Source organism: Nerophis ophidion, linkage group LG03 (assembly GCF_033978795.1).
Source record: "Nerophis ophidion isolate RoL-2023_Sa linkage group LG03, RoL_Noph_v1.0, whole genome shotgun sequence".
Taxonomy (NCBI): domain Eukaryota; kingdom Metazoa; phylum Chordata; class Actinopteri; order Syngnathiformes; family Syngnathidae; genus Nerophis; species Nerophis ophidion.
Window position 1 is genome coordinate 54,536,520 of NC_084613.1, and position 20,317 is coordinate 54,556,836.

Here is a 20,317-nt window from a genome sequence, read left to right on the forward strand (position 1 = left end):
CTAGAAATTCTGTCCATAAAAGTTATGAACAGAATCAGTGACAAAGGACAGCCTTGGCGGAGTCCAACCCTCCCTGGAAATGTGTTCGACTTACTGCCGGCAATGCGGACCAAGCTCTGGCACTGATCGTACAGGGAGCGGACCGCCACAATAAGACAGTCCGATACCCCATAAAAGTCAAAGTCTTCTTCTAGTTGATATATTACAATCTTTGCAAGATGGGTAATGCTTGCTGTGGTCTGGAACAACATGGCACACAACTAACAGAAATTCAACCAATACTACATACATATAATGTGCCATGAGACATGCAAATATGAATTAAATACACAGAGAACAAATGTAAAGGAAATGAATGAGCTCTAATATTCCTACAAACGAGGTATAATGATGCAATATCTACAGACAGCTAGCCTAAATAGCATGTTAGCATTGATTAGCTTGCAGTCATGCACTGATAAACTATACCTGATTAGTAATCCAACAAGTCAATAACATCAACAAGGTTCACCTTTGTGCATTCACGCACAGCATAAAACATTTGGTGGACAAAATGAGACAAAGAGTGGAATAAAACACGTCTTTCTGTGGCACAGTCCATACAACTACGCTGAGTTCAAGGACCCCAAACTAGTGGGACAAAACTGCGCTCACGAAGTAGTGAAGTGAAGTGAATTATATTTATATAGCGCATTTTCTCTGGTGACTCAAAGCGCTTTACATAGTGGAACCCAATATCTAAGTTACATTTAAACCAGTGTTGGTGGCACTGGGAGCAGGTGGGTAAAGTGTCTTGCCCAAGGACACAACGGCAGTAACTAGGATGGCGGAAGCGGGGATCGAAACTGCAACCCTCAAGTTGCTGGCACAGCCGCTCTACCAACCGAGCTATACTCTCATTAACCTTAGACTTAGACCTGGACTTCCTTTTTATTGTCATTCAAATTTGAACTTTAAATTTCAGATAAGGATGAAATGTTGTTGCATTAGCTCATAATTGTGTAGGACAGAAGAGCAATAAGGTGCAGATATAAATAAATAGATTACTGTACAGGTAAATATATTGCACTTTTGCATATGCATCCACGTTTATGGATGTATGTTATATTATCTTTATATTCCAGCGACTTAATCCGTTTTGGGGGGGAATTGAGAGGATTATTATGATGCGTTCAGGTGAAGCATAAACACAAACATTAAACAGTGGGCGTTCGAACAATTGGGAATATTTGTGTCATGTCATACAAAAACCACATTAAAACACGTTTTCCCCCGTCTTTTTCTATTTTCATACATGTTTGAAAATGCTCCAGGGAGCCACTAGGAAGGCGCTGAAGTGACACAAAGAGGTGCAGGTCGCCAACCCCCAAACTGGACGGACACAAGAAACACCCTAATTGGATACCAGATAGAGGTAGGTCCTAATTGCCAATCAGGAATATATGAGAGAGGCACCAGTCAGGCCAGAGGTGAAATGGCAGGGAAAGAAAGCACACGGGAAGTGTAAACAAGAAAACAAAAGCACGAGAATGGAAATGACACAGAGAAAAATGATAAACCTAAATCCTGACTGCCATGAAGGATCATGGCATTGTTGTGGTGTTTGTATTCATTATATACATTTTAAAAAACATGTTTTTTGGCCATAAACTAAGCCCTGTTTCATGATATTTTTGTGACATGCAAGTTGAACAGAATTGTTAAATAATATGGAGTAAATAAAATGATGACAAAGTAACACATTCAATCAAACGAAATACAATCCTGTCAGGATTGTCACTAACTGTTTGGTTATGTTTTGTTTTTTTCTCTGTTTGTTTTTTTTCCTGTCAGCGCTCTTATTTTGTTTCCTTTTCCTGCATGTCTCCCTGAGCTCTTGTTTCCCTCACCTGTACCCATACTTGCAAACCTTGAGACCTACTCGAGTATTTCATATATATTCCATATATATGTATGTATGTATGTATGTATGTGTGTATATGTATATATATGTATGTATGTATGTATGTATGTATGTATGTATATGTATATATATGTATGTATGTATATATATGTGTATGAAATCCTTGACTTTTAGTGAACTCTAGCTATATATATTTGTTTTATTATATATATAAATAAGAGAAATAGTTGAATTTCAGACGGCACCTATCAAATACACGGTAATAAAAACACAGTTGTTCTACTAGCTGGTTACTAAAAAAACAACAACACCTACCTTTCACTATTTGAGTAATCTTTGTTGTGCCATTTGCGTACTGGCGAGCGATCTTCGAATCCAGGAACATATCCTTCACGGGTTTGTGGTAGACATTCGCAAAGAAGAACGGGATGTTGCTTCCTGCTATCAGCATAGCCACCTTTGTCTCAGCATAAGTTATACCATCGGGTCTCCATTTTGCGAGGTGGCCCATAATACTGGGTTGTGAACGATGCTCCGAATGCTTTGTGCTTCGCTGACCGTTCATGACTGAGTATATCCGTTCGGCCACCGTGTTCAATGGAGAAGTCTGTTCAACAAAATTTATAGGCAACATACCCCTTCCCCTTCAAACTCTCCTGGATAAACTGAAATTCTTGTTTCCATTCGTTTTGGAACTTGCAAGCGTATTTCTTAATTGTGCTCGTGGACGGCGTCGCCATGGCGGTAACTTCCTCGTTCTTCTGCTTCGTCTCCTTGTGTGTGCAGTTTTTTATTAAAATCCGTTTTAACATGATTGGGCAGGCAAGCTGTTTAGATGGTGGCCAGGCGGACGTGAAAACAGGCTTCCCCCACTCAGGTCCGCATGGAGCTGGAGGGGGCGTTGCCTCCAGCTCCGGCTGAATTTCGGGAGATTTTCGAGACAAAATTTTTCGGGAGAGACGCTGATTTCGGGAGTCTCCCGGAAAATCCGGGAGGGTTGGCAAGTATGCCTGTACCTGATTGGCAGTCTGGCCCACCTGGTGGCAATTGCCAATCAGGCTCCTATTTATAACTAGCTGTATGCTGTGGACTGTGAGCAGTTCCTGTATGCTGAACACTTTCGACTATTTGCTTTCTCCAGTTCTTCCTATTTCTTGGTTTTTGGTTCGTGTTTTCCTTGCATTTTTTTGGACATTAAAATCATGTTTTCCTGCGCCAAGCCTGCCATCTCTGCATCTTGGGGTTCGTCAACTCCACTTCCTGACAAATCCACAATACAACGTCCTAATATTCACAGCTAAACCAGCAACAATACAAAACACACAGAATGTGCAAAAAAAAAAAAAAAAAGACAAATGATGAAGTGCTTTTCACTTTCCACAATTCCAGCATGTGGTAATAAACAAAACACAATTATGGTATTAAACTAGTTTGTTAGTCCTGCATGCAAGAGTTGTGTATTAATTGAGTACTATTAATTTAGTGTATTAATTGAGCAAAATGAAGTTACAGTAGGCAAGGTTGTATTTTTGACTCATCCTTCACTAAGCGTGAGTGAAGAATGCACTACCGACCTGATAAGTTCAAGAGAGAAAAAGATTGTACAGTATTATCTGCTTATAGATGCTACCTGGTGGTTGTTTGAGCACACTGCAGCTAGTCCTGGATAGTCCCACACCTTAATGCTTCAGTCAAATGCAGAATTCTCACAGGAATGAGGCAAAATAAAAGCTTCCTTAAAAGGAATGTAAAGATATCAAAATCTCACAATATTACAATATTATCACGATATTAAGGCCACTGTACGATATTATTGTGGTATATGTAAAAAAAAAAAAAAAGATTTAAAAATGCCACACTGTATAAAATGAAGTGGCAGGAATTTTGAGGATAGACACACTTACTGTAATTGAACACAAACATAATTTTCAAATGTTCTAATCAAATTCAATCAATCCAATCCACTTTATTTATATAGCACATTTAAACAACAAGAACGTTTCCAAAGTGCTGCACAGCCGTGTTAAAAACAATATTAAAAACATTATTATGCTCCACCAATGATTGAATAAAAACAAAAATAAATAAATATAAAACCAATATAAAAACAATATAAAATAAATAGGATTAAAAAACAATTTTAAAGGGTAAAAGCAGTTAAAACAGTAAAATAGAAATCAAAATGTATAAAAAAAACAGAGGACAACAGAGGACCACAGAACTCATGTAGTGTTAAAAGCCAACGAATAAAAGTGGGTCTTAAGACGAGACTTAAAACAATTCACTTTTATTACTACAAACATGTACTTTTAAGAGCAAAAAATCCACTGTTTCAAAAAAATGTTTTTTTTTCAAACTTTACCGTTGAGTGTCTTTAAAGTGACAATCCAGTGTAATAAGTGTAGAACAATAATCTAGTGTCCTTGAACTGTTATTTCTGAAAAGCAGTGTCCTCTGCAGTGGACATGTTTTATCCATTTGGATAACACATATTCTCAGAAAAGTTGACTCAAATTTAAATTTTTAAGAATGGAAATAATTCACATATTGTTATTTAGCTTCGCTTTCTTCAATTGATTTAACAGTGATGTTGACAGGTAAATATGAGCTTGATAATGATTTATCAAGTAACTTTGGTGAACAGTGTGCCTGGGGCGAGCTTGTTTTGGCTTGGAACTCTCGAGACGAAAGCAGCGTGCTTTCTCCGCCACGGAGGATACAGTGCATCCAGAAATTATTCACAGCGCTTTACTTTTTCCACATTTTGTTATGTTATGTTTGAAAATAGTAAATGGGTCACACTTGTATAGCGCTTTTCTACCTTCAAGGCACTCAAAGCGCTTTGACAGTATTTCCACATTCACACACACCTTGACACACATTCACACACTGATGGCAGAAGCTGCCATGCAAAGCCCTAACCACGACACATCAGGAGCAAGGGTGAATTGTTTTGCTCAAGGACACAATGGACGTGACTAGGTTGGTAGAAGCTGGGGATCGAAGCAGGAATCCTCAGGTTGCCGGCAAGGCCAATCTCCCAACTGCGCTTCACCGTCCCCAACAACAAAAAACAACAAAAATGCAATGTATTTATGATGTGCTACTTCACCAGGAGGACATACGCTGCTTTATAAAATAAAAACAATGGTTCTTCTGTATTCTTCTTTTGTTTCTCCTTGCGCTCTCAGTGTCCCTGCCAGGTTATATGGACTGGACATGATTCAGCATGTGAGCCTGCTGCACGCTGATACAGCTACCAAGCACTACACACACACACACACACACACACACACACACACACACACACACACACACACACACACACACACACACACACACACACACACACACACACACACACACACTATCTCACTGATTAATTATCTTTACACTTAAAGCTTTATGATGTATGCATGAAGCCAGTGAGTGAAAAGGCAATTTAATTAATTGTATTTCCATGTTCACCCTACAAAAAAGTTGAATTTTTGGAAATAAGACACTATTTTGGGGGACTTTACAAGAGGGAGTACAGCAGTACATTCAGAGACAGACCCATGGACAGTGATGGATGCACACGGACGGTGGGCGACAGTGAAAAATGAGAGGATGGAAATTGTTCCGGAGGTGGCATATACTGATGACAGCAGCCGCAGAGAAAAAGGATGAAAGAAAAGAAAGATTCAGGGCGTAAGGTGCGGAACAAGTTGAGCATCTTTCACAAGCTTTTAGATGAATCATCCAGGAAACATGAGTGTGCAATTGTATATCTGAAAAAAAAATCATGAAGCAGGAACATTAAGGGGGAAACAATATTTGCACGAAATGTCATGTTAAAACTCCCATATGGGCCTTGCATGAATATTTCAAAATGCATGACAAGATGTATCTGCACATGTTCACGGTATGATTCGTAGTCTACGTTTGCATAGATATGTTGTGTCTTTGCTCTGTGCCTACATTGTGCCTTACTGTACGTATATGCATTTATTGTCACCTGGAAAAAAATGCAGAATAATGAAATAATAATGTGATGCACTCGAGTTATAGGCCAGTTTCTGTGTGACCCTCTTGTGTAGATTTCTTTATAGGGAAGGCTTCTCCAAATAACACAAGAAGACATTCAATAGATTTTTAAATACAAATTTGGCATATCAGTCGCAAGAATTTGACTGTAAAAATAAATGGGTACCGCTTTTCCATTTACAGCAATGCACTGGTGTGAAGGTGTGTGTGAATGTTGTCTACCTGTGTTGGCCGTGATACGAGGTCTCCACTTGTTCAGGGTATACCCTGTCTTCTGCCCGAGTGCAGCTGGGGTAGGCTCCAGCCCTCGAAATGTGGTAGGAAATAGATAAATGGGTGGAATGCACTGCAAAAACAAGGATGTGGAGGAAGATGTAGCCAGGGCTGCCTGCAGGTGCTGAGGACAGAGCACCATCAGACGGGGGAATGGCAGCTACACAGATACAGGGGCAGTATGGCATAGTGGGTAGAGCGGCCGTGCCAGAAAACTGAGGGTTGCAGGTTCGCTCCCCACCTCTTGACATCCAAATCGCTGCCGCTATGTCCTTGGGCAGGACACTTCACCTTTGCCCCGGGGCCGCTCACACTGGTGTATGAAGGATGAATGAATAATAGCTGGTGGTTGGAGGGGCCGAAGGCGCAAACTGGCAGCCTCGCTTCCGTCGGTCTTCCCCAGGGCAGCTGTGGCTACAGATGTAGCTTACCACCACCAGGTGTGAATGAATAATGGGTTCCCACTTCTCTGTGAGCGCTTTGAGTATCTAATGATAGAAAAGCGCGATATAAAATCTAATCCATTATTAGTATTATTATTACAGCCGGCAGGTGATTAGATTTCACAGGTGGTATGTGTAATTCTAATAATTTGTTGTCTTTAACAGTAGGCGACCGGGAGCAAGAGGAGAGAGGATACGACGTGACTGAGAAGTCATGTTCTGGGGAAGAAAGACTTTTGATAAAACCTTTGTATAATAAAAGCTTTGTTAAAAACTGCACGCTTGGGTCTTGTGCCATGTCTACAGTAGAACTGCTAGGATGCAACTTCTACAAAGGACTATAGATTTTACGGTAAAAAAAAATGTCAGCTCAGTGGCCAGAATTTTGACGTAAATATAATTAGGACCATTTTTCAATCTACAGTAACGCACTGTAAAAATGAAACCGTACATTTAACAAAAAAAATAAAACAGCTGCTTAGTAGTCAGAATTTTAAAGGAAAAATGAATGGTACCGTTTATCCATGTACAGTGATGTGCTGTAAGAAACGACAACTGTCGATTGATATAGTAAAAAGAAATTGTCAGCTCAGTTGCCAGGATTTTACTATAAATATAAGTGGCACCATTTTTCCATTTATAGTAATGCACAGATAAACACCACTGTAGATTTAACTGTGAAAACAGGCAACACTATCGGCAGTATTGTACCTGGAAAATATAATTGGTACCGTTTTTTTTTTTTTTTTAATTCAGAGTCATTTGGTTTAAAAACCACCTTAACTTTTTCGGTAAAACTCTGGCGACTACACTGCTTTTTTTTTTTTTTTAAATATACAATTTGTTTTGTTTTTTGTTTTGTTCCTATAGTCTTAGAAGAAGGGAATACTTGGCCTGTTTTTTTTTAATTCCGCTGACATGCAGAACCGATCAAAGGACTGCAGTGTGTCAAGCTCCCGTAACTGACCACTAAAGATGAGTACCTTTCTCAATACGTGGGAATTGGTATCGAAACTGAGCTTTAACAGTTTTCAATCTTTTAGAGTGTTCGATGTGAATAGATATTCATCTGTTTGGAAAGAAAATACATTTAACACTGAGCTGATGTGTGTGTTTAACTCTGTGCCGTCCATTTCTCATATCTTGATATATTACCTTTCTGAGACTCATTTATAAGTATGCATTTATTCCAGTCTGTCTAAGGTGTGTTACCATAGTCAGGAAATAGTCTTTTGTGAATGTTTGAATGAGCTGGTCTTGTCTTTTGTTGAACCCTTCAAAGTGTTTATACTGTAAGTGTTGTACTTATTACACACCAGCTGTTTGATTGTTCTAGTTTTAAAGGTGTTGAAATCGCCATGTAAAATTTCTAATACTAATCAGTAGCATGCATATAGCATATTCAATGTAAATTAGCATCAAGCTTGCGACAACCTGTCACATTAGGTCTCACATGTTGTCATGTTTATTTTATTTTTTTGTTTCCTGTTTGGCGATCCTAGTTTAGTTCTACTTCCTGACAGTCTCCCTGAGCGTTTCTTCCCCCTCACCTGTCGGTGATTGGTGGCCTGGGCTCACCTGGTTGTAGTTGCCAATTAGGCTGTTATACAGAAAATGTCTGCCTTGACTTCTCATCTGGGCTCCAGGATTATTTTGTGTTGCAGAATGTGTTAGCTGTATGCTGTTTGCTTTATTGCACATCCCGTGTGATGATTAAAGTGCTTGTCTTACTTGCACAAAGCCCTCCTGTTTCCTTATCTTGGGGTCACTGCAGCCATGCGAGTCCTTGACAAGGCAAGCACATTTTAAAAAGTGGAGCCGTACTTTCGAAAACATTCTCTAAAGCATACTTGCATTGTTGACAAGGAAAATGACAGCATTACATTAGGCAGTCAGCAATGGACCTGTTTGCCTTGAGTTGTTTATATATATATTTTTGTAATTCATGTTGGACTAGGAGTTATTGGTTCGTAGGAGACCAATTCCATACATTTCTACAGTATCTATTATATTGTTCTTGTCAAAGTAGCTACACCGGGTTTCAGAAAAAGTGTCACTGCTGTTAACAGTTCAACTTTGGTAGAGTTGCGCTCTCTAATGAGTTCTGTTCAAGTTTTGGTACTGTACTTTACTGTACTACTTTGTGAAAACTTGCCTTATGTTAACGATCCGGTTACAATTCCTGCACAGATTAAGTTAATTGGATGCCACTGACTGAGTGGAGATTAAATATTTAGCTCTCAATTAGATAAAATGCTCATTAGCAGTATGTGCATAACAACGGTTCAGCTCATTCTGGTATGAGTCGTAAAGCATTCTTCATAGTGGAAATATGATGTACATCTGGCAGGCAATCAATCTTTGGTGTATTTTAACCCACTCAGGGGGCCTAAAAGGCAAAATGCTGAACTTGTGCGGCAGCCCATATCAACCTGTCAACATCACTGTTAAAATATACGGTGTTCTGACTTCAGCATGAATCATGTGGAACACAATTGCAAAATGGAATTTGGCAATCGCATGGGGTTATTACTTCCTGAGCCTCTTTTGCTTTCCTGACTCAGAAGCTGAAAAATCCAAAAATCTGACCGGGATTGAAGGCCAAAAATGTTGATCGTGACATAACTAATTGCTGTTAATCAAATTAAGTATTGCAGATGAAAGGGACAAAATATTTAAAATTATGTCATATTCTCACCTCAAAGTAACTCTAAAAATCATTTGGATAGTAAACTGTAATGGGGAAAATTGGATAGGATAGGATAGGTATTTATTGTTATTGCACAAGTACAACGAAACTTTGTTTTCAGCACAAACCTGTTCAAGATAAGACAAACAAACAGTGTACAGGGTTACAGAACAAGAACGCTGGTGGGTCGCCATAAGACGCCCCGTAAAAGATGGGAAAAAGGTAAACGCTGGGGAAGGATTAGTAAAAAAATCCAATCCAGACTGGGCTCCTAAGGGGGCCCAGTTCGGAGTGGGAAAACACCTCCATATCAAAGCACATATACATATTGCAACATACATCTCGGGATATCTAGCAACAGAGGGAAGGTAGTTCAAGGTCATGGTGATATGCCGCAGCTCTCAGGCGCTGACCATCCATTCATCACCCCTACGGGATTTGCGTCGAGGGCGTTGGGTGGGGGGCTGGAGGGTGGGAGGGGGGCATGTGTGGCGTATATATTTTTTTGTGGATGTGTGTGTGTGTGTATCTGTTCCGCGGCCTTGATGTATTGTGCCGTCTTGTCCAAAGTCAACAACAGGTGTGTGTCCATGAGAGACAAGAAGGGAGTTTGTTGTGTCTTCGCTGCGCTGTTCTTCGGGAGAGTCTCGAAGCTAGGGAAACAATCCAAGTTACAATGATTTTGTATGCGAGTGAAAATAAAATTTGCTTTTCACTCTAAATTGTCTATGACTAGTCCTCAAAACCTGCGTGGTAGACAGTCCGATGTAATCCACAGTTCTTCTCGCATCCTCCAATCATTTGTGGCAGCTTTGGGGTACTTTGAAGACTGCCAGCAACTTCCAATTTGTCGACAAACCAGAGCAACGCTTACTCCAATCAGCAGATGTCCTGTTGTCATAATTCCGAATAGGTGGATATCTTCACGTCCTCGACAGAAAAGGGTCGCCAGGCACGCGGCCCTCCTTCTTCTCCCAAGAGTCCGTCGTGTGTCCAGCAACAACCGCTTCGTCATGACAGCAGGTTCCCCCAAACCAAAGATCTTGTCAATTTTGTTGAGGCCAGTTAAATAGTTCCAATGTATAGATTTGGTGAGCAATGCAAAAAGAGGCAACAAGAAAGTTAAGACAAGACAAAACAAAGAAGCAAGCAGGGAGAGGAAAGGTGAGCGTCCACCTTCGTTGAGTGCCAGAGAGAAAATGAAAAATAAAAAAAATACAAAAATAATAAAACATATTTGTCATTGTCACAATCTCGCCTGATAACCTACTGTCATCTACACTGGTGTCAATGTTTTTGCAAAACTCATCATAATCCATTTCAGAATTGGAAAATAGAGCACATCACACAGTTTATACATGACAAAAAATGTCGAAAAAGGTGTTAGAATAAAGTTAGTGATCCTACCCTAATCTTTATCTCAGCACTTACTCATTGTCTCTTCACTTCACCTCACGTTAAACATTTACCAGGTTACCATTTTTTTATTTGCAAAAATTATGAAATATGTGTAAGGATAAAGTAAGTATATTTTGTAGATAGTTTAGTCATTAATTAAAAATGCATAAAAACATAAATAAAGGAGATAACACTGACAGATAAATTGTATGCCTCATTTTATGAGCCTAAAGTCGCACCCACCAAATTTTAGAAGAAATAAATATTTGATGTATAACAGCTGCACCGGACTATAAACAGCAGATATATACTGGTACGAAAGATTACGTTTATTTACATACCTTAATTGTTTCCAACGGTTGCCTGTCACGTGGCAACAAAACGGCTGACAAAACAGAAGTCATGGAACCACTCACATTTTTTTTACCATAAAATCACTGTTTTTTACAGTGCCTCACTGTAAATGGAAAACGGCCCCAATACAAAAAGAATGCCATTTTAAGTTGATAATACAACACAGACACTTGTAAACATGTTAGCATGTTTGCTAATGCTAACAAGTCTAGCTTAATCACATTACAATAGCACGTACAAATATGCATGAAAAGACTCCTATAGACAGACATTGGACGGTTTATAAAGTTTGAATCGTTTTATTTAAAATATAAAACTTACAAACGTTGCTTGGAGTAATGAATACAGAATCCTTTCCAGCACAAATGCCATGGAGAAATACTTGACAAAGCGGCACTTATACATTCGGTTCAAAGTACGAAACAGGAAGTACATTTTCAACCCGTAGTGCCTGCAGTAAGCAAACTCGTCCAAAAGATGGCGCCATATCACACACCTTTTCAGTGTCTCTGTTGGTGTTCTATGAAAAGTATTTGTTGAATACAAAACATTATGGCCATTAGCTTAAAAAAATCCACACATTTTCTGCACCATTTTGTAAGCCACAGGGTTCAAAGAGTTGGAAAAAAGTAGGGGTTTATAGTCCGGAAAACACGGTAGTAAGGACTAGTACATGATATATACAGCAAGGTAAACAATTTACCAGTCTAAACTAAAAACAACAAAAATAATCCCATCCCGTCCATCCATCCACAGCATCCATCACTTGGCTGGCCAACAATTTTCTTCAGCCGTCCTTCTTGGTGGTCCTCAGAGACTCGTCTGGTCCATCAAGCCCACTGTTCATCAGCTTGCATATTGGACCTATCATTCTGGACAGTCGGGATCAGTCATTTCATCAACATTTTGTGCATAATGAACCTGAGGTCAGAGAGATGAAAGCAGGAAAAAAAGCCTTTAGCGCAAATGAAGTGACCCTCTTCATCATGAAAGTGCTGCTTTTGTTCAGCTCAGATGAAACAGCCACTTTAGCTCCAGCTATGTGCTTAAACCCACAGCGGAGAATTATTTCTCCCTTTTGGGACATGTTGCGTCTCATATGCCAGCACTTACACTTTCCTTTTAATTGATTGCCTTCTTCTTGGTGTGAGGCTGAGCACTCTGGTTCCAAACTCTCAATCTTGTCTACTATATATACTTTTATGTGTTGGTGCTGCGCCAGCTGGGAAAGTCGTTTGGTGCAAAAGACAAGCTTCTTCTAAACTCACGGACGAGAAAGGTCTTTGCAGAATAGTTCATCATTTTTATCCCACTTCGATTTATCCTAATAGCCTCATTAAACTAATAGAATTAACTGAGGAGAAACAGTGATTAGCTGAGTCTCCAGTATCCTGAGTGGCATTGAGGAGCTTCACTTAAAGCACAGGTTCAATGTTATAGTGAGGCGTATTAATCATTCAAATGACCCCCGTCGCCCACACATCCTGCCCCACCTCATGCCAGATTGTAGCTCTAAATATAACCCGAGTGTTCATTCTCTCTCCTTCACCCTCAGACAAGCTGAAACGTTGTCAGACTTTGTCATGCACTCTTTTCGAGTTCCCAGGAGATAACTTGTATAGACGCATGTAGACGATGTGGGACATATGACTTGTTATGACACTCTTTCATTTCACTAGTAGTGACCATGATGGTTAATGAGTTTTATTAAGGCCAGAAGACCTTTAAAAAATCGAACAAACGAAACATGAGGAGATCCTAGTGATTCCACTCTGAATCTTTGGTATGCAGCTGTTTTGGTCATGAGCCATAAACAATTGCAAGGCAGCTGGATTCAACAGGATACAGTTAGACATCTCATTTCACGATTCCACCTGGTTAAGTTTTTATATAAAGGGTTTGTTTCAAAAGAGTCATTTGAGGAAGATGAGGTGTGACTCTAAGTGAAACCCGCCTATTTCACGTCGGGGTTTTTGCAGCTTACTGCGGGGGTTCGTTCTCCCTGGATGCAGACAGACCACTCCGTGCAGGTAGGAACATGGTTTAATTGTCAAAAAAAATCAAAGGAGTACAAAAAACGGAAAACAAGCCAAAGGCACAACGTGCTGATCACACTGGGAGCTATCGCTATTACTTAGCATGGACAAGGCTACCACTTAGCATTGGCTAGGAGACAATCAAAACTTAGGAAGACAGGTTGCATGTAGCAAACAATGACACCAGGCCGACTGACCGGCAAAGGTAGGCTTAAATAATGCCCCTGATTAGTGTTCGGGAAGCAGGTGAGCGGGCGAACACTAATCAGAGACAGGTGGACATAATAGGTAACCATAGTAACTAAAACAAACAAGGGTGCACAAAAGCATGATCTATTGGAGTCCAAACTAACAGAACATAACAAAACATGATCCAGACCACGGATCATGACAGCCTGGATCTGCACAAAGATTGAACCAGGGTCCACAGATTAAAAGTCGAGACTGTTAGCCATCCATCCATCCATCCATTTCCTACCGCTTATTCCCTTTCGGGGTCGCGGGGGGCGCTGGCGCCTATCTCAGCTACAATCGGGCGGAAGGCGGGGTACACCCTGGACAAGTCGCCACCTCATCGCAGGCGGACTGTTAGCCAACAAGATAAAAGCCCAAACTGTCAGCTCATTGTCCAGCACGACTCGTAAGGCATCAGTAATTGAAATTTATCAATCGCACAGCTGCACAAGTCGTTATCCGTTACACTCAACCCTTTAAACTATGATCTCATTCGGGTCACTGCACTAATGTAACTCAGCCCAATCCGCCCCTTTACAACTGCATAGGGATTAAACCAGGGTCCATAGATTACTAGTCGAGAACACTAGGAAAGAAGGTAAAAACTCAAACTGTCAGATCATTGTCCAGCATGACTCTTAAGGCATAAATAAGACAAGATTCACTAACGTACTATCACACAGCTGCACAAACTAATATCCGTTACACTCCGCTCTCTATACTTGGATCTCATCCGTGTCACGGCACCAATGTAATCTGTCCAGATCCACCCCCTTCAGACTGCCTGGCGATCAAACCAGGATTCACAGATTATAAAAATAAAAAGGCTAGCCAACAAGCTAAAAGTCCAAATGGTGAGCTCATTGTCCAGAACGACTCTAAAGGTGTCAGTAAGTAAGGTTTACCAAAGTATTATTTCACAGCTGCACACATTTCTATCCATTTGACTCAGCCCCAAAACCGCAATCTCATCCGGGGTTACGCACCCAAGTAATTGGCACCGATCCACACCCTTTCGACTGCCTGTGGCTCAAATCAAGTTCCACGGATTTAAAGTCAAAAGCACTAGCTAATCATTAGGCTAAAAATCCAAACTGTGAGATCATTGTTCAGTACGACTCTTAAGGTGGCCAACGTATTATCGTACAGCTGCACAAGTTGATATCTATTTCATTTCCCCCCTAAACCTTGATCTAATCAGTCACACACCAATGTAATTCGCACCAATCTGTCCCCTTTCGACTGCCTGTGGACCAAACAAGGGTTCACAGATCAAAAGTCAATAGCACTAGCCAATAGGCTAAACGTCCAAACTGTCAGCATATTAAGGTGGCAGTGAGTGAGATTTACCAACATACTATAGTACAGCTGTACAAGTTGGTATCTGTTAAACTCACCCCCATGAATCTCAGTCTCATTAGCGTCACGGCACCAATTTAACTTTTATTAAATCTGCCCCGGGCTTCACGGTGGAAGAGGGGTTAGTGCGTCTGCCTCACAATATGAAAGTCCTGAGTAGTCCTGGGTTCAATCCCGGGCTCGGGATCTTTCTGTGTGGAGTTTGCATGTCCTCCCCGTGAATACATGGGTTCAGGCTTCTTACCCACTTTCCCGGCTCCCTCTCACTTCCAAAGACATGCACATGGGGATAGGTTGATTGGCAACACTAAATTGGCCCTAGTGTGTGAATGTGAGTGTGAATGTTGTCTGTCTATCTGTGTTGGCCCTGCGATGAGGTGGCGACTTGTCCAGGGTGTAAATTGTCTTCCGACCGATTGTAGCTGAGATAGCTCCCCCGTGACCCCAAAGGGAATAAGCGGTTGGAAATGGATGGATGGATGGATAAATCTGCCCCTTTGCGACTGCCCGGGGATCAAATAATGGTTCACAGAATGAGAGTCGAGTTCGCTAGCCAAAGAGCTAAAATCCAAAACTGTCAAATCTTTGTCAATGGCCATTTTTAAGGCTTGAGGTTTATCCACATAGTCTTACATTGTTGCATTGGATGTCTTTGATAATCTTGAGGTTATCAGTGTATGTACCAGGGGCGTCACTAGACCTAATACTGCACTGGGGCACACCTGGGGCACAAATAATTCATGTTTTTAGCACTTATTTATCATTAAAAAATACATAAATAGTGCTTTAAACTATTAAATCATATCAGATTATGTTGTATGGATCTTTGATTAACCACATGAAATTAACTAATGCATTTGACCTACTTGTGGACTTTTTTACTCCAGACTTCTAAACTGTTACTGGTAAAAGCAAAAATGGAAGAGCAATGAATGTTTTTGAAATATATATTGCAGTGATCATCTGCAAATTTAACATCTAAAAAAGTAAAACAAAAAATAAAGCACCCCTACATCTCTGGGTTATTTTATATTATTTCATTTCCTTTTATGGACATGTGGCTAATCCTATTTCAGATACACCAAACTATAAAATATACACAAAACAATAAAGCCACAGTAGTAGAATAAATGAACAACTGTTGTGTGTCTGTTCAGGGAATCATTTTCTGAGAAGTAAACTGTAATGTCTTCTTTTCATTTTTGCAAAGTGGTCAATCACTCTGGACAGACATGGAAATATTACAGTAACTGTTATACAGTTGACCAGTGGTTCCCAACTGGTGGGTCGTGACACAAAAGTGGATTGTGTGTCATTTTCAGTGAGTCGCAGTCAGATGTGTGCATGGAAAAAAAAAATTTAGGGAGAAAAAAATCAAATTGTGGCAACAAAACCAGGTATTTTTAGCCATTTTTCTAGTGACAATTAGTGAGTATTTTAGCAAAAGGCAAACCGACTAACAAGTTGGAGGAGGACTCAGGACAGACATGGAAATATGTTTTTTAAAAATCTAAATGGGGCAACAAAACCTGATATTTTCAGCCATCTTTCTGAAAACAAATACAGAAATGTTACTATTTTTTTCTGGAAACAAAACCAGATGCTTTAGCTGTAACCATTTTTCTGGTGACAAAACAAGATTATTTTAGTCAAAGTTGCACCGATTAACAAGACAAGTCTACTGTGCTATTTTTCTGTGAAATAAACTTGAATGATTTAAAAATTTGGCTCACGACTTGATGATATGGAAAAATGTTTTTCTTCCTGAAGATAAACCATTTGAGAAGCACTCAACTCACACATGCTTACTCCAAATCATCCTTGATGCAGAACCAGCAGACAATAACCAACATTATGTTTCATGTTCATCGGAAATTCCCCCCGACAGCTTGTACAGCAAATGAATATGTTTGTCTTGATACAAGGAATAAGGTTAGCTAACTTAGCATAAACTTAAGACAATGATGTAGCCTAGCTAGCTAGGACTTCACTTACATCTCTCATTCCTGCTGCTTCTTCTCTGCTGCGGCCGAATAACTATCTTAAATCGATCTAGGAGTTACAGTTTGAGTCAAATCAAAATCAAAATAATGTAATTAACAAAATTGTTGTTGGCTAACGTTACCTACCTCACGCAGTGATTCTCATCCTCTCTCTCTCTCTCTCTCTCTCCCTCTCTCTCTCTCTCTCTCTCTCTCTCTCTCTCAACTGAAGTCTCGATCCACACGTGAATAAGTTACCATATTGATTAGCCATGTGCTCATTGTTACGTGGAGTGAATACAGTAGCAATCAATTACCATACTAAGTAGTATGTGTACTGTTGTCTATGTTATGTAGACTTAAAACTCTGAAGCGTTTTTTTTTTAATTGGTGAAATTTTTACTGGGGCACTGCAGATCAACAGTGGGGCACGTGCCCCAGTGAAATCTGTCTGGCGACGCCCCTGGTATGTACTTTATGGTCTGTGTTTATAGCTATAATTTTTTACCATGCAATTGGCTAGTTAGGATTGTTGGTATGCTTGCAGATATGGCACGGCATCAGTCCTATCCATTTATTACAGAGAGGGGGGTGAAGTGGAGTGTATGGTCCTGGTGGCTTCCCCCTTTCATTGGGGGAGAGAATGTGTCCTTCGTTCTAAGGCCTTGAGTTTTCCGTATGCTGTTCATGGTGGCCGTTAGGGCGTGTTGAAGATTAGGTGACAGCAGTCTGGACTCATAGTTGTTTGGGTGTAGTCTGTCTCACTTGAAATGATCTGCACACTTCCAGAAGACATTAAAATTGTTAATACATCTCAATCTGTGTACATGACAAGCAGATGCTAGTCATGAGTTGAAGTGGAGGAGTCGACTGAAAGTTTCTGGCCCTCTCTGATCGCATGCAATTGGACCACTGATTGACACATATTGATATTTGTGTAGAGTGTTCATTAGATGGGTGAAGTCCTTTTTAGTGTCTCGGTGCCAGTTTTCTTTCGTAGGATGTCAAATGACCCAGAGTGAATGACAATTTTTGTTCCGCTTGGTCGTGCGTTGATCATTCCTGATAACAGTTCAGATAGCACGCTGACAGATGTATTGTCTAGGCATACGTTCTCAGTATTTTCAAGCCTCACATACTTAGTAATGGAGTCCTCAATCAAGATGTAGTCTGTCTTCCGTGTGGAGTTCATATTCCTTACAACAGTATATAGTATGAGACAAAGTCATGGTCCTACTCTTTACTGAATGGGCACAGCCATGTGAACAACTACACTAACATGACTCTCACTAGTGTACTCACGGAAGTCTGCACATACCTGCAAGTTTTATCAGGTGTGATATACTGAACATTCATCCAAACACCTTCCGCTCTTTTCTGAAAGTGCCTGCCAATCACAAAACACTTTCTATCGACTCTTTTCGATATGGATTTGTAATCCACAAATGTAATTTTTCACAAATCCATTTTCCGCTTCTGGCAAACGAATTCAGATAATGGTGCCACCATAGCAGTGAGTCATTAAGTTGACAAATAGCTGCAATTCTTTATAAATCCGGCAACAATTGAAACAAAAATCATATCCTGAAAAGTGCTTCTTGGAACAACTTGCCTGTTGCAGCATCTGCCAATGTCTTCTGGCAACTCTGCACTCATTAGAAAGCAGACTGGTGAAATAGTTTCTCCATCTGGTAGCCTAAAGCTGCAATCAAATTTAGTATAAGTATGAAGACAAACACAGCCTAGGGACACAACTGGATGTGTCCACAATAATACAGCAGTTCACATGACTTGGTGTAAATAGACATGAGGCGCATACTTTGAAATTGTAGTGACTGCATATAGGCAGGAGGCATTTTATGGGGGAAACTCACAGAAGTTTATTAAGCCTGTGATGTAATTTTAACTTTTCTCAGTGGAATAATGATTTAAGTCTCCATTGATTGTTTTTTTCCTCAGCACATTACACTATGTAAACATAACATTGGAATAATTAGTTAATTGAGCTTTCTAAGTATTTCATTATATATTTTTTAGCAGTACAAAACAAATAGGGTCAATTAAATGATAAATAAGTGATAAATGGGTTGTACTTGTATGGCGCTTTTCTACCTTCAAGGTACTCAAAGCGCTTTGACACTACTTCCACATTTACCCATTCACACACACATTCACACACTGATGGAGGGAGCTGCCATGCAAGGCACTGACCAGCACCCATCAGGAGCAAGGGTGAATTGGCTTGCTCAGGACACAACGGACGTGAGGAGGTTGGTACTAGGTGGGGATTGAACCAGGGACCCTCGGGTTGCGCACGGCCACTGCGCCACGCCGTCCCTCTTGTTCGAGTTCTTGCAGCCATTCTGGCATAAGCAAAACTGCAATTTGTTGTTAATGATTTTAAGCTTTAAACTACAACAGACCAACTAAAGAATACTTCTACATAGCCTGTCCCCCATATGCCTCATTTGTCAACATATCGCTTATATTAGGCTTACTGTATATGCAGAAGACGAGCAAGCTTTATTACTAATTAAAAGTGGGATACATGAATCCATGACTGACAAAGATCAATACAAATGTAGCTTTTACCGAGAAGCAGGGTTACAATCCAATGATGGATAAAAAAAAAAAAAAAGGCCTGCACAGGTCATTATTTGTGCTCTTCAGGCATAAGCACAATAGCAGGATTAGCCGCCTTCCGTTCTCTGGAGGATTACAAGGAGGAGGCGGCACAAACTTTATCTGCCTGTGGTGCAGATGAAACTTTTCAACACAACGAAAAGGATTTGTGTCAAGGGGGTTGGAGGAACTAGAAACCTAGGTAGGAAAATAATGTTGGGAATATTAAACAGGTTGCAAAAGAGATTCGAATGTGTAATGTAGGTACACTCCTGTGATGTATTCAATCCCTGTAATACAGTCGTCAATTGGTTCCGACTGTGATACATTTAATTCTGCAGAGGAGGAATCATTAATTATGAATTAAATGTTTTCATAACTAGAGCATAAAAAAATGTGTTTACAACCTGTTGGTTTCCTCTATATTATTAATAATAATAATGGATTAGATTTATATAGCACTTTTTTAGACATTCAAAACACTTTACAGTGAGAGCTCTAGTGGCCAATACTACTCTGCTATGTATTTGTTGTGTTTATTTAGCCATTTCAGGCTTATAAATGGATAAAACAATTGTAGAATGTTAAAGAAAAATTAACAAAAAAAAAGCACAATGTGACGAGGGACAGATGTATTGGTATTAAAACACGAACATTCAAAAACCACAGCATTTTTTGTGAATCTTTTTTGTGTTATATTTTTTCAATTCCAATCTTCAGAAACGCCCCCTTCCTAAGTAAAAACCGTGCCAGTAAGTTGAAACTGAAAAAGAATATCAGAAAAATGTAACGTTAAAAAGAAAAACCTGAGACACTTGTGCAAAGAATATCTAAAGGTTGGCCTTGAAAAACAAATAACATGATAAAGACTGACAAAAAAAATCTAAAAAACATTGTTATTTATGAATGTCTGTGTTTTACTTTTCAATTCTACATTTTACAATACCAATACTATTTTCAGTGTCAATACAACTTTTTTTTAATATGCATACTAAAAC